Source organism: Manis pentadactyla, chromosome 6, assembly GCF_030020395.1.
Source record: "Manis pentadactyla isolate mManPen7 chromosome 6, mManPen7.hap1, whole genome shotgun sequence".
Lineage (NCBI taxonomy): Eukaryota > Metazoa > Chordata > Mammalia > Pholidota > Manidae > Manis > Manis pentadactyla.
The window spans coordinates 22,195,505-22,208,524 of record NC_080024.1 but is presented as its reverse complement, the minus strand read 5'-3'; the positions used below and the strand labels follow the sequence as shown (position 1 = coordinate 22,208,524).

Sequence of the window (13,020 nt, the reverse complement as noted above, 5' to 3'; positions counted from 1 at the left end):
TGATGATGAATGTGTTGGAGGAAAAAGTAGCTATAAATAAAGGGCCAGTAAGGGGCTATTAACCTACCATAATAATTATGAAGTTTGAAGTAAAAACAGGAGTCATATTCTACATATTAAACAATTACATAAATTGGTACAGTTACCATAGGCAACAGCAGGAGAGTACAGGGCAAGAGATTACCACAGTTAGAGGAGCCCAGGTGGGTACTAAGCATTTATGGAGGGGAGGGTAACTCAAGCGACTTTGAGAAAAGGCTATATCACAAATCTGTACAGAAGCATTTTAACATTTTAGCAATGAGCAGAACTTTACCAGTGAGTGCTGGATGAATATCAGCCACAGGTGAAAAAAGTTAGATGAGACAGGGAGAATCAGGATGAGAGAGGACAGGATCACACCCAGAGAAATATTAAGGGGAAAAAAATAAGAAACTAGAGGACTAAGTCTAAGAAACAAAAAACAGTAAGTAATCAACAATTTCAAGATTTCAAGCCTGCAGAACCATATAGAGTAGAGGGTTATATTAATGACACAGAAAAGATACTTTGGAAAGAGAATAAATTTGAGTGAAATGGCATATGAAAATTCTGAGTTGTTAATCTACTGAACTTAAAATGTTACTTATAGTTATTTCTAAACATTCTAAAGGCAGCTGGACACACAAACCTTAAGTTCAGAACTCAACTCAAAGTTATAGACTTTGGAAAAAACTAAGGAAAAAATCAGCATAAATGTGATAACTGTTGATAAGCTCTTTAAGTGGACATTATAATGAATGATTGACAGAGAAATAGCTTTTAGGATAAAGTAAATTTCGAATTGACCAAAATATTCCATTAAATTAAAAATTAGGCTGCTATATAATATTGCACTGAGCAAATCATTCAATAAACCCAAGATTCATTTGAAATAATGATCCTCAATCCAGGAATCATTAGATTCCTTAGCATACGAATCATTTGGGTAATTAAAAAAAATATACTGATGCTATAGACTGAATGTATTTTTCCCAAATTCATATGTTGAAGCTCTAACTCCCAAAGTGATGGCATTTGGCTGTGGGGTCTTTGGGAGACCATTAGGTTTCCATGAGGTCATGAGGGTAGGGCCCTCATAAAGAGGTTAGTGCCTTTCAAGAGACACCAGTGACCCTCCCTCCCTCTCTCTTCCTCCTTCCCTTTTTCTCTTAATCTTTCTCTCTACCTTGTGAGGACACATTGAAAAGGCAGCTGTTGCCCTGATCTCAGTCAGACTTCCAACCTCCAGAATTATGAGAAAATAAATTTCTGATGTTTCAGCCACTCAGCCTAAGATTTTGTTATGGCAGCCTAAGAAGGCTAATACATTGATGGTTGACCAATTAAATGAGAACCACTGAATTAAAACATATTCTAAGGCTGCAAAAATAACTATATCCCATTTAGTCACCTAACTATTTTGCTTGAAATATTCTACTTAGGAAGATCTATGACCTAGGAAAAAAGTATAGTAAACACCGTAGAAATGTTTGTTTTGCAAACAAATGTATGAATGAATGAGAAATGCATACATGCTTGATTGAATAAAACATCTTGTGGAAGAATATATATAAAAGCAAATATCACAAGCTGAGAAAAATATAAAAATGTAATCCTCATGAAGAGGAATACAACAGTAATACTTATCTAGGTAATAAAAGTTTAAACACTAAAGAGTCAAAAAATTAAAATCATGCATATATTACTTATTTTAATTATACAATGAACCCTTTAATTGTTCAGTGGTATACAATAAAATTTCAAAGATTAGCTCTTTAAAAATATCTTTATAAAAATTAATACAACTTTGAGATTGCTTTTTATTTAGATTGACTGAAGTTCCCTATGGTGGAAATGCCTGTTAATGAAAGGCTGAAGAACAAAATGACATTTCAATTTGTGCTAAGTATACTTTACTATGTCACTGAATCTGAAAAAATAAGTTATTACATGCATTTCAGCAGAACCAAAACTCAGGGGAAATTCCTAATTTAGTATTTCTAGCTCATCTAAGGATAGTATTTCCATTTACTAAAGATAGAACTATAGATACTTAAAATATAAATATTAATACTTGAAGTAAAAATATGCCATTTGCAGTTTCCTTAATACTAGTGAATATTTGTAAGGAACTCGTCTCTGGATGACTGTGACCACTGAACGTCACGTATCCTATGAGAATGTAACCTGCAGGATATGCCCAGAAGGGCCTAGAGGAGGTACTGGAAAAGATGTAGCTGAAATCTCAAGAAACAACACCCTTTCTCTGAGGATAAAGTGCTTGATGAAGCATCACACTCTAAACTTGATACACATTGCACAAACTTAATGGCTAAATGATTGACCCTAAGAATGTATAGAAATATCTAAAAATGTCTAAAAATAGCAATTCAAGCCTGGTCCCCCAAATAAAGCAGCTGATAATTATATGTAAACTGTGATATTTTTTCTCTTTCTGATTATCAAAACAACAAGTCCTCATTATATAAAACTGGTATACACACAGATACATATACCAACACCCACAAACCTACCCCCACTTTTAAAAGGTTAGCATGTCTCTTTCTGTCATTTCTTTTCAATAAGATTTGAGACTATATATATATTAGTAGTAAACAAATTATATACATATATGTACTATATACATATTGTATGTATATTCAATATATACTAAATACTATTTACTCCTCTATATTGGTCTAAGGATTTCCTAATTCATTAAGAAAATCTTCATCAACACAATTTTCTAGTGTTACTTCATCTATGGAATAACCACAATTTACTTGAACACTGCTTCCAAAAATAATTTCTAATAATAATGATCAGTGACTATATTTATACATCAACTTCTGCATTCCTGATTCGTTTAAAATTAGTCTTAAAGAGGCATTAGTATGTCAAAAACCAGTTACAGACATTATAAAAGTTCTGATATATACTACAAAATTTCCTTCCAAAATGAGGCACCAGTTTACATTTCTTTGAATGAAAACATGTGAAAACATCCATGTCACCATAATGTTATCAAACAAACCAACAAAATGTTAGCAATGTGAAATAATATCAACAATTTTAATCTTCCTTTAATATCATGGGTGAAACATGTTATTTCACTGTTTTAATGTGTACTTCCTGACCACAAACAGAGACGAAAATTTCTTCTTGTTTATCATCAAAACATAATAAAGATGAGTTTGTTCTGCAAACTATTCAGATAAAAAAATTTTTTAAGTGCCATTTTAGTATCAGTCACCAAAAAACAAACTATTATTGTCCTTACATTTTAAGACTAAGGGATAACACACTGAATAATCAGTAACAGCAAGGCTAGTGGTATACTTTGTAAAATAGTTTATTGTGCTAGTTAATACAACTATGGAATCATTTTAGATGTTCAAGCTAATCTGTGGTAGCCCTTAAACAAACAGTTATGCATATAATCTGTAAAGTATAACACCAATTCTCTCTCTGAACTTTTTTTGTTTTTTTTACTATGTTAATGTTTGCCAACATCTTAAATCCTGATATTCATTCCTGGTGTTTTTTTTTTTTTTTAAGTATCCAGAACCTCCACATTTAGCCTTTATGTGCAGTAAATGTGTTACCTTGATGCTTTAAGGATCAGTCATTAACCCAAAAAATACAATTAAATTTAATTTTAAAAATCTTTAAGATATGACTTCTCATGTGTAAGGGGGAGTAGTGATTCCTATACTAGAGGTTAGTGTATTACAGAACCTGGCACATAGCACACAGATGTTTATTCAATAAACATTATTCCTTTGCCATTCACTCCTCTCTCTTTCACTCTTCTCTGTATCAGTATATACTTGCTGATAAAATAAATTTTTATTTGTAATTAAATGTGTGATAAAATATAATTACATATCTACAATATCCATCACCAAATATTTTTACACCCTATTAGCAGTTGAATAGAATCTGCCAAAAGGACGGGACTATATCAAAGTACCCTCTTCTAATTCAATATTTAAAAACAAAAGACACCATGAATTGTAGAGTACGTTTTGCAGGGTAATCAAAATAGTAAGTATGAATTAATCCCAGAAAATCCCAGAAGTAAGGTCAGTTGTATCATTCTGTATCAAAGGCCTTCACTCTGCTCCAGAATTATTTAGAGAAATTAAACAATCATTACAGATGCCCCACCCCTGAAGATTTTGATTAAATTGGTCTGGGGTGGGGCCAAAGCAGCAGTATTTTTTAAACATCCCCAGATGATTCTAATATGCAGCCAGTGTTGAGAACCAATGACCTACATATTACTAAAGAGGAAATAATTTACAGAGCGGTAAAGGGATACACAAAACTGTAGAAAGGAAGCCAGTGAAGAAGCTGAGACAAGAATTAAAGTCTCTGTTTATAAGAGTTATAAGAAAAGCTCATTCTTGAGTCAAAATAGGTTTGCATGTCTGATATTACATAACCTGGAAATATTTAAACACATTATTGAGGCAGGCACCACACTTAATCTGCATTTAGCCTTAACACAAAATGCTTATAGACAACAAATGGTCTCCTTTACTATTGCCACAAATGGTCTTTCTACATATCATCAAAGAACTAATGTTTCCTTTGCTTCTTAGTTTGAAGAAGAAAAAAAAATTCTCAAGTCTAACATAAAATTGGCAATCACATTTTGCTATATAGGAGAAATAAGTCTTCATAAGTAACCTATTCTTTGCAAAAATGTAAAGGCAAAAGGAAAAGATGTGAATAGATCACATCCTTAGGTAAAGAGCAAAGTCTCCAAAGCAAAGCGCTCTCTCAGTCTGTCCTGGTTAAAACCTGTTTGTCTGGGGATTGGCTCAGCTGCTCCAGTTCCAGCTTCCCAGCCTTCCAAGGTGCTGACGTGACCTCAGTTGTCTCTTTGCTGGAGCTGGATCCAACTAACAAAATCCAACACATGCAGGCACATGCAGGTGGCTCCATTATCCAGTGTCTTCAAGGACAACAAAGAATCAGGAATCAGTCACCTACTCTAGTTTTGCCCTTGATAGTTTTATCCTCAATCTTTAAACACAGTCCAAAGGGTATCAGGCAATGGACACATCAATGATCAGTTGTAGAGTTAACCAAATGAAGACAAAATATAAATCCAACTAAATATTAACTAACTTAATTATAGAAATTTAGAGGAGAAAAGCATCTAATAAATCAACTGAGTTTACCCATCCGCTGGTAAAGATTCAAAGGCTTTCTCTCCTCCCTCTCCTCCTTCCTGCATTTCATTTGCAAAGATAAAGTGGCAACAGATTATTGAAGAGGTTGGAGAAGGAGAAAGTATCTTCAGTATTACTTTATTAGATGCAAACATTACATGCATGTATCCACATGAAGAGTAGCGATGCCATTCAAAAAATCACATCTCTTCTCCTTTTGGGGGAGGATTCCACCTTGCAAACAGTATCACCTATAACTTGAACATGCTATCCCTAAAATTTTGTGCTTTTACCAGTAATTGCTAGTAGCAAACTCTGAGCCAAAAATAAATATGTGTGAGGAAGCCTCATCTTAATTTCCTGTGACAACTTACCACTGAAGATCTACAAATACTTGAGCCTTCTTCTTGTACTTCCAACTCCTGATTTTAGAGCATGATGCACATAAAAATATTAAAATCTACAAAAAAAATAACAATCTCTTTCCCCCTGTTGCTAAAAATAAAATCCTAAAAATATGGGATGGAAATTAGAAAACACCGTCTCCTACCTTAATATACAAAATTTACACATTTAACAACCCCTCCCCCAATCCTCATCTTAGAACCCACATCATTACACTTTTATAGCATTAAGGGAAATAAACCCATTGTACTTGGCACATTGTAAGCACTTGTGATGATAGTTACTAGGTGCACGAGTAAAAGTTCTGCTGCTTTAGATAAAATAAAGAGTTGGTTTTCATTTTCACTTTAGTTTCCTTTATGAAAATTATATGGTTATCTAAACAAGTAGGTTAATAATTTAAGTTGGTTTGGGGTATGTTACATTTTAATGTATAGCAATTAAGGTAACTGACACTGAACACATAGACGACTCTCCTTATGTCTTCTAAAATGGTGCTTGTCAAATACTCATGAAGAAGGACCACATTGTTTTTTATACTGCCAATTGTCAAAGACCAATGCCTTTATATATAATAAAAGAGAAACTGAAAATGCAAAACACAAGCTCCCGATTTTTATTACTCTATCAAATGTACATAAAGGTTTTAAATACTCAATTCCTATATTTGTCTTAGGGAAGACAGTCAGTAACAAACATTTCCTAGTTCACAAACTACACATTAAGTAGGACTGTTATAAAGAATGCTTGTTTTTAAACATGATGGATAGTGACTGTTTTGTGACAAAACAAATTAAAATTAAGAACTAAAAGCCCTTCTCTTATTGATGATGTTTCACTTATATGAATCTGAATTCAAATTAGATACAAAAAAACAGTAAAATAGCCAATGTACTATACTGATCCCTTCATAAAAAACACATAACATTTAATACACTATTTTAAAAGGTTACTGAACAAAGAAAGTGGATTTTAATTTAATACTGATTTAGAACAGGGCAGTATACAGTAAATTCTATGCTGTAGAATAATCACTAAATAAATCATGAAAAACAAGTAAGAGTACCCTCACAGGTTTACATGTAAATTATTAAATGAAGTTCTTTACACTAATCTAACTACTATGTATTTTGGAACTTGGCAGCTTTAGCAGAACATGTCACTACTTCAGTTAGTACTTTTTTTTAAGTGCTATGTACCTGTACAGAGTCAAAGAGAAGTCCCAATAGTATAAAGCCAACAAAGGCAATAATATAGTAAAATGTTTCATTTTTCTTATAGAATATATAATGCTTATTATGTATTTTCTCTTCTTTTATGGTTTCAACACAACTTCTTATCAGTTTTGGCATTAAAGCAAATAGCAATATAGAGCCTACTTACACAGTTGAACTTCATTTTTAGAGCTGATGATATACACATATGGCTATATATATATATATATATCCCCCTTTTGTTGATGAAAGAAAATCTCCTATATTCCTATCCCTAAGAAAAGACTAATACAATGAAATGAAGTGAGATGGATAGAAAACATTTTTTGTGTCTATAGTGAGAAAGTTTGATTTATCAATAAATCAATTCATACCATTCAAGCCTGCCTTTAAAAAAATCTCAGAAACCATGAAATGTTTTTATTGGTTATTTAAAACACTATATAGTGACTGGGATTGGAAAGGAAGGTAAGAGGCAGTCTCTAAACTAGCATTACTCATTATTTCTCCAATCTGAAATAGTTTTTCTTCTTTTGGATGTCAAACTAAAAGTCTCCTTACCTAAGGTAGTCCCGAAAAGGTATCAGAGATGAAATGGAACAGATACCTTCACTCCAATCCCCTCATGAATGCACCTGGAGAAGGACTTGTGATGTATATAACCTTTGTTCAGCCTGAGGTTTTCCTAGTGACTGACACTACGTATTATGCCTATGAATATGAGATTACAAAAAACAAGTTCTTTAAATGGAGAAAAGCCTTCCAGACGCCCAAATTAAATTTATATTCCATTTCAAAAAGCAGTGATTAAAAATGTTTGACATCCACAAATGAAAATAGCTTTTAAGACCCCAACATAAGCAATAATCATCTATCAAATGAATAATCTAGCGCCTTTCAGAGTACTTTTAATCAATGTCTGTATTCCATCACACAAGAAATACAGTACAACTTGTTCCATGTTTGATCCAAGATGCTAATGATAGTAGCTGTGGCAATCAAAGCAGTAGCACAAATGATAGTACATTCACACCTAAAGTGCAAAGGAACACTCTCACCACTTTATTCTCACTTTAGCTCTGTCTGAAGCAGGAAATAATGTAATTCTTCCCTTATCAAACACACCTACCATTTCAGATAACTGAACCATGACCAGTTTCTAGTATTCAAAACTGGTACTTAGAAGAATAGTGTTACCACGCAAGCCAACAAGTGATTTCTAGACTGTAGACCTGAATCTGCTACAATGATTTTTCACTTTTTTGGTACAACCAGGAAAGAAGCACATACATATTTTTAAAGTTATGATCCTTTCATTTTTTTCAATTTTAATATATTTTAATTGTAATTTATGAGTTGCATCATACAGATGGGGGACAGGTGTATAATACCAGAAATAATTGACTAGTTTCTGTACCCAGGAAAACCAAGGTGTGGTACTGTTAGCAGTTGTCAAGGCATCTGTTTGCCCAACTCTTATCCAGCTGGAGCAAAGGTAATAGAAGCTTTTGAAGCATAAAGAGAAAGTGGAAAAAGACAAAACTTACAGACTGAATTTTCAATACTGAATTAAAATGCACAGTGCAGCACAGTACTTGACCATTAAATGCAATACAAATAAAAATAAATCAGAGCAGTTCACAATTCACCAAGACAAGTTTAGTGTTTGTATCTCTTCTTTGTTTCTGACATACAAGTAATATACATTTTTAAAAAGAAATAAGATGTCAATCTCTTAAGATTTTAATAACTCATTATCAGAAACTAACAAAACAAATGTATAAAAACCCACAGCATACAGCAACATGACTTTTAATAAGACTATATATGATATTTAAGGGAAGGGTCTCAATTTGAGTCTACTGAATCTAATATTTCACACTTGCTGTCACACCGCCAAAACCAGAGGAAAGGGGGGGAGGGAGAAGGCAGTGCTTCCTCGGCATTGCTCCGCCGTGGTATAACAGCCCGCAGGAAGGCATCAAGATGCAAGTAAGGGTGACAAATGGCACGGCCAAAAACAGTTCTTTTTGACTCTAGGATATTTTGGGGTAGGCAGTAATGGAAAATAAGAGGTAAGGTGGCATGGAAGCAAGGATTTAACTGGAGGCTCAAGTCCATATAGTGGTTACAATAATGATATTATTTGCATTTCCATAATATTTGTATTATTATAAATAATAAGTAAGTGAGCATCTATTTTATGTCCCAAATACTAAATAGGAGGCTTTGATATACATCTAGTTTAACTCTAACAATCTTTAAAAATATTAAGTATTATCACTTCTCTTTATCCAAGTATATCAACTGAAGCTCAGAGATATTAATTTATTCATACAAGGTCACTCAGTCAGTAGCTAATTATTCTTTAGGGTAACCAATGATAGATAGACAGACACATATACATGTTTATCACAGCTAACAGAAACACTTGGATTTTAACCTATGACTGTCAGTCTCCAAAACCTAGACTGACAACCTAATAAAAAAATCATAAAGGGTTAATAAAAAATATTTTATTAATGTTTGCAAAAGATAACCTTCTGATTTGTCTAATCAACAGATTAAAAAGGAAAGGCTTAATATAAGTTTAGTGGGCAAAAAATGAACATTGAATGAAAAAAAATCAATGAATGAATATAAGATAGCAAAGTATAAATAGGATTTCTTTTAAAGGAAAGAATGGGAAAATATATGTCTTACTGCCATTTTCATTCCCTGAAAGGAAATGTTTTCTTAACAATAAAATTACATCTTGATCTTCAATAAATGCTTGTTTTGCACACCTTGCTTAATCAGAGAAAATGATAATGCAATACAAAATTCAAAGGGTGCTTAAGAGTGAGCTATTTTAAAGTGTATATGTGTTTGCTATAACAGAACAATTATTACAGAAGTATATGTTGTACAATTGTCAATCACAAATATAGTGATTAGACTTATAAGGAAAAAGTTAAAATTACTTTGAATTTTCTAAAAGGAATAAAATATTTTGAAATGTATTGAATAAAAGGAATGTTACCTACATAAATGGCACATATGTATTTTCTGCATAAAAACTGTGCTGTTTTCTTTATTTTAATACTCACACACTCAGATTTCTATTTTCAATATAGATAAAATGGAAGGAGAAAAACAGAGTTAACTATTCCATACCCAGAGGTACTTCAAACCCTCAGAAAAACATGCTTAGTACAGTTAAAACAGAACCTGCTAGTCTCTTAGGCTACCACACAAGTGTTTTAAAAGTTTTGTTTTGCTGTGGTTTTAAAGCTTAATGTAATTTCTCTACCACTGCTTCCAACAGACAAAAACAAAGAGGTAAAACTCAAATACAACAGTAAACCACAGGGCAGACAAGTCTCTCGCAGCCCATTCCTTAACAAACTTGTTGCCAGTCCTGTCTGCACCATCCTAACTCCTGTGTTTCTCTGGCCTTGAGCCAAGAGTATCATTTTACTTTGAGTGAAAAAAAAGAGTTTCATTCTTCCAATCTTGTACTACTTTCACCCTGACCTTGTAATCTTGTTTTTCCACATTTTCTAACTACTCAAACAAAAGCCATCCCCCTAACATATTCATAAAAGATATGGAAAAGGAGAGAACGGGAGGGAGGTGTTCATGTTAACATACAGTACTCACATAGTACTGAGCACTATCTGAAATACTGATAAGGACAAGCATGGAAGGGGACTCTACATGTACCCAATAAATCCAGGTAACATATCCATTGTTCCACATTGCTATGGTCTGGTGACAGGAACCCCAACTAGAACAAGCTTGCCTTACATTTTCCTTTGCATTTAGATGCCAACTTTGATAAGGTCACACCTTAAAAGATCCACATAGCGTGCAATGCACCGATAGCAATAAAGCCTTCAGCCATTCCCATACACAGATAAGACAGTAAAAAGAAGAAGAAATCAGAACAACATTCACATGCACAAATAGATTTACATAGCCAACCTATTTGTAACTACAGCTATCTAGATCCTTCCTCACACCAGGGACCTAAGGGGAGCTAATGACAGAAGTAGTAGAGAGATTCCACCCCTCCTCCCTCCTTGCTTCTACCCCAGAATCGTCTCAGAGGCGCTCATTGCTTTCCCTCACTGGTCTCCTTTGAGGAGTATCCAAAAGAATTCCTTCATTACTCTGTCTCTTTCAACTCCAATAACTCTCTGAAATGTCCAATTCCTGACCCTTTACTCCCCTAAACCTCCCAAAAGATTTGACTTTCCTTCTGCAGAGCTCTCTCCCATGAGCTACCCATAGAAACCAATTCCCCAGACTGCCATCCCTCCCTATCATTCCCCAAAGATCCAATTCTCCTTCCCCCGCTGTTTTCCTTTCCAAAGGCTCCCAAAAGAACCTGACATCACTATTAGTGAAAATACACAAGAGGTTTGGGAAGGAGGGGGCAGAATACCACAGTAGCAAAGGAAAACACACATACCTATGAAGGAATGATGTTCTAATTCCTGAACTGGTTTTTCTCTTATCTAAAAGTTTTGTGTATACTGAATACATCATATCATCTCTCAGACACTCAAACTTTCCCAAATCACTTGATTAACTGTCTTAAACAGTTAAAATTTATAGAAAAGTTACCAACTTGTAAAATTGTGACCGAAATCAAAAGACTGGAGTGCAAAGATCCTTTTTTTTTTACCTCCTCTCAAACACTGTAAATCAGAATTCTGGAAAAAAAAAAAAACTTCAGCCCAAACTATTTATAGATTGGCATCACGTTCAAAACCTCTGTTTTGAGAATGCTATGCTCTAGCTCACAGGTTAACCAAACTCTCTAAGAAACTCTTTATCTCATTTAATGTTTGCACTAAGTTTTAGGAGTTTTTGAAAACAACTTCTTTTACTTTATTTAATTGTTGCCTACTTCGGGTAATAAAACATCTCTGGGGCAAAAGATAAATGTGTAATCTGTTAGAGAACTTTTTCTTCAATCTGTATATTTTTGTAACCAGAAATACAGTGATAAGAATTAAGTGATTCTATTTTATAAATTTACCACGCCTCATTTATTTAAATTGTTAAACTTTATAATTGGCTACTTCTATAAAGAAGGCATTACTACAATGACTGAAAATAGTATTTAAATATTTAGTACTTAAGTATTTTAACATAGATCCTATAATTTTTTTTATTTCTTCTGTGGTTTCTAAAAAATAATTTATGAAAGAAGGAACCAAACTCTTTTCCTGTTTAATTTAAGACATTCTTGCTTTTTCTAAATGAAAAGATGGCCTAACTACTTTTAAGAAAAAAGTACTTGTTTTTATTAGGCTTTCCATTCGGACACCAAACAACTAAAAGTCCTTTTGCTATTGGAAAATCTAAAACTAAAGTATCTCAGGTGCCACTTTCATGTATCTAGTTCACATTAGTACTGTGATGACCACATTAAATAATGCATGTATTTAAGATGTGATTAATATGTAATACTTGGACAAAGGTACTAAAAAGTACTCTCTAATTTTTAAGTCTTTTAAGCTAAAATATTTTTTTAAATTTAATGTGATTTTCACTCAAAATATCTATCATTTCACCCATCAAGTCATCATATGGTAAAGAACAGATATATCTTGCTGTTGATTAATGGGAAAAAAATCATGTATTTAGATATTAATTATATCATATGGGTGACTGGGCTAATTAGCCTGCCCAGATTCAGAAACACCACTTAAGCACAAAGATCCTTTTTTTTTACCTCCTCTCAAACACTGTAAATCAGAATTCTGCATGTACTTCATGGTATAGGAATTTTTCCCTCAGACACATAATGAAAGAGGCCATCACACAGCACTTGGACTGTTAATAAAAGGCAATCAAAATAATGATCTTCCAAAGATACTTTGGAATCCCTTGCTTTGAGAACTATAAGGCTAAGCAAGGCAGGAAAACAAAGAATTATTTCTTACTTGGGTGAGATTTATTACATTTATTTCAAGAAAGAGATGATAATTATAAGATCTCATGGCTGCAAGGTTGTAGCTTCTGAGAAAGGGGAATCTTTGAACTCCAGACAAACTGTATTCCTCATTTTAAGTATATGTACATACATGCTTTTTTCCAGTTGCCATTAGAACCTCAAAATTCTAATTGTGGAATTGTCTCTAAATTCTACCTGTTTTCAGTGATAATTTGGATAATTCACCCTGGTATATATACATGTATCT

General features: G+C 33.3%; 1 protein-coding gene across 20 annotated transcripts in view; it reads right to left on the bottom strand.

The window, feature by feature from the left end:
- IKZF2 (IKAROS family zinc finger 2) overlaps positions 1 to 13,020 on the bottom strand; it is a 149,332-nt gene that overhangs the window by 93,653 nt on the left and 42,659 nt on the right. The window contains exon 4 of one of the 20 annotated variants that reach the window (XM_057503585.1): positions 4,717 to 4,984. The exons of 18 other annotated variants lie outside the window; for them this stretch is intronic. The gene's annotated coding sequence lies outside the window, so the exon portion shown is untranslated. Of the gene's footprint in view, positions 1 to 4,716; positions 6,165 to 13,020 lie in introns of those variants that run through there. One more of the 20 variants, XM_057503586.1, reaches the window with a different exon arrangement.